The sequence below is a fragment of the Ptychodera flava genome, unplaced genomic scaffold, assembly GCF_041260155.1.
Source record: "Ptychodera flava strain L36383 unplaced genomic scaffold, AS_Pfla_20210202 Scaffold_83__1_contigs__length_492613_pilon, whole genome shotgun sequence".
Classification (NCBI taxonomy): Eukaryota; Metazoa; Hemichordata; class Enteropneusta; family Ptychoderidae; genus Ptychodera; species Ptychodera flava.
In genome coordinates, this window is record NW_027248405.1 from 441,656 (window position 1) to 445,392 (window position 3,737).

Sequence of the window (3,737 nt, forward strand, 5' to 3'; positions counted from 1 at the left end):
GCGCCCGAAATAGCTTCTACCCAAAAAAAACCCCAAAAAACAAATATCTAAAACGGGACAGCAGCGTCACATGACTTAATATGCTTTCATATGACTTGTAAATCGCTATCAATACGGAGCGAAGTGAATACAACGAACAGCATGTCATTAAATGTCCGAAAACTGAGGTCCGAAAATCACACTGATTGTATTGTGTGGGCGTCCACTTGCTCTAGCCGTTACAGTAAGACCGGTTTTCTGAATCGCCTCAAAATAGTTGCCACTGTTGATGCCGATATATTTTTGTCCTGAGCAACAGATCTTATAGAGTGTCCATTCAGCCAAAGCTGAATTATTTCAGACCGCACTGTCGGCGAACCCTTCGCTTCGACGACATGTTCGGTGGAGATAGTTTTGGCGCAGGACAGACAACGTAGTGGTTGATACCATTTTATTAGGGTTGGGAGGAATGATCGGTTGTAAGTTCACATGTATATTTTTTAAGGTTATAGGCCTACTGGTGATAAAAGACGAAAAGCGAGAGAACAAAAAATAAAGCAGTGACACTCGGTAAATGATACAAACAGTAAGAAAATGAACAAGAGTCATTGATTTAATAAAATTTTTTTTTGTGTCCTCATTCAATAAAGTGGAATATTCCGTGCGGTCTGTACAGCCGCCACTTTTATGGCCAGGCTCAGCTCCCGGTGGAATTCCAGAAGCGTAAACAGCATGTGTAATTCTACCTGATTACTTGGGTGATTACATGGGAATGTAACAACATCACCAGCGGTATACCTAAATACATTGGAAGTTTGGTGTGTGTAAACTTATCGCGACGAGATAATCAGCTACACCTCTCAGTTACACATCACACCAGGGCCACTCCACTGTACCCAGACAGAGAAACATAAACAAATCACTACACTTTGCAATGTCATGTATCTTTCGTTTTAATTCGTGATGAACAAATGAGCTTGAAAGTTCAGGAAGGTTTTGAAATTTTCGCTTGTCCAGTCTCAGTGAATCTAATATTAAACAATTTTGGAATTCCTGACAATTGGACACAATGATAAGTTATCTGTTGCTTACAACGGTCTAATCATTGCAATCCTAGTTCTTACGGATGAATCGAATCATGAAATACTGTAGGGAACATTCTCATCACAGTATACCCTAAAAACAGAACAAAGAGAAAGTACTAGAGCTGTTACAACTTTAAAAATACCTTTAAGCTAAAAATAGAAATAATAGTGAAAAATTTGTCTGAATGGTATAAATGAAATGAGCTACAAGTAATAGAACACATCATAATCATGTTTGCAAGTGTTTCAGTGAAAAGGATGCCTTGTAACAAACTGTCTTTTTTACGTTTTATTAGAATCGTTATGTCGAAAAGGTTCTTGCAGTGCACCATTGAGTCCAATCAGGAACTCCACGAATACATTTACAAATGTATTTGAACATGTAGTTTATATGATGCTGGTCTAGCCGCAATTCCCAAAGCACCTGAACTTTCACGCTCACTTGTTCATCACAAATAAAAAAGAAAGATACATGACATTGCAAAGTGTGGTGATTTGTTCATGTTTCTCTGTCTGACATTCATGGAGTGGCCCTGTGTGTTGTGGTAACTGAGAGCATGTAGCTGATTAAAGATGTAAACAAGACCACATAAAGCCCTGCTGTGTTAATGTTGTAAAAATCGCAGATACACATCTATGGAAGTTAGTTGGCCAAATCTTGACAGAAGGATGTCTTGACAGAAGGAAGTAAGAGTTGACATCGCGAAATCTAGTTTTCAATTCTAGTAGCTCCTCAGTATATAAAACTGAGGAGCTAAAAAAATCAGATAGTTTGTCATAATCATATTTTGCTTCTACTTAGCAAATATCAAGTCTGTAAGTAATATGGTTCTCAAAATATTTGAGTGAACGGACATGCAAGCATACATACATGCATACATACATACAGACTGATGCCCATTCCCATAGCTTCTGTAGTCTACAGTAGCTAGAAGATTTCAGAAATCTAGATTGCGAGTAGAATGCTCTGTGGTAGCACTGATGCAAATATTCATAAAAATTGTTGACATTTTTCCATAGCAACTATTGAGTTTTACCTGCAATTTATTTTTTGAGTGTGTTAATGTCACACTACTAGTAATATGAACAACAGATGGACCAAGAAGTAGATTTCTAATGATGGATAGATGGTCCATGAATATTAAGTGTTTCTGCTGAACTTTAATAGACTGAAAATTATAGTTTGGTTGGGAATCTGCTCCTACATTTTCCAAACTGGTTACACAAAATTTGAGAGTACTGGAAATATGTCTTGGAAACTTTTGTTTAGCTAGGCGGCAATTCTACTCAAACTTTGTGCGACCACTGTACTGTTTATGACAAATGTAATTAATACAACAGCAGATTAAAGAGAGTAACACTACTTAGTACTTTTCAAAAAGATCACAACCTTTTATTGATGTTGTATACAAACTACATGAGAACAAGAATGAAACTGTCACTAAATTTAATTCCAGATTTACAAAAACTGTCATCCACACAAATGAGTACATAACATATTGGCCATAACAAAGAGAAAGATTTGCTACTTGCCTAAAAGTATCAAAAATGCATAAAATGTATGTTTGATTTTATTCAACAAGGTTAACCGGGTGCATGTTCTTCATCAGATATATGCAATAGAGCTACGTAACCTAATCATGTCCAGTTGATATATATATCACTCATATTCTTCATCAGATATATGCAATAGAGCTACGTAACCTAATCATGTCCAGTTGATGTATATCACTCATATTATGATGGTAGGCTTTTTTAATCACTTTACTCAACATTTAGTAGTTTCATTCTTTCATGTCAATTACACCGGTCCCTGTGAAATTTTGATATGTTTGATAGAGAACGAAATCGGCCCAGCTAAAGTGTTGAAGAGATTTCTCATTGATACATTCGTCAATGCCATCTGATGACTTGATAACATCAATGATACTTCTAACAAGATAACAAGTACTTCATCTTTTATGGCTTTATCCTGTTACTTGTACAATTCCACATCAATGGACTCTTCCAACCTAGTAATGCATTCCAATGCAGGGCAAACATCACAGAACGGCTTCGATGAAATCTTGTCAGCTACACATCCAAAGCTAAGATTACTAGGTACCTTGATGGAACTACTTAGTAAAATCCATGTCATTTGCTCTAGGAATAAGTCCACATCATATGAAATAGGGACTACAGTTCACATAAAATGTGTATGTTACAGTTTGAAGTGCAACACATTTGGAAATTGACATATTCATAGTAAATTTCAAAGCTAAAACCCCCTCCCTCTCCCAATGGACAAACTTGTTCTACAAGAAACATCTACAACTATTTCTAACAACAACTGGTGTTTCTGAAGATCTTACGGTTACAGATTGTACAGGCACACTGTTATTCTTTAGCTAATTCTGTGAATATTGTATTTACAGGATGCTCTCGGAAGAAAAAGCAATCACTACCTACGTTTGTATCCATATCAAATCTTCAAACCATTTCTCTCCACTAAAGATTACTGTGTAACTAAGACATACTGGTTTTTGTTACTATTCTGATATTCAAATGAATTCAAACTACTTGGTCACAGTGAAATGGAAATGAACACAGTCATTTCCAGTTTGAAAGGGCAGTGTCAGAAAGAGCTGTAACAGATTCTTGCCAAGAAAACCTTGGCCGTTTCATTCGTGATGG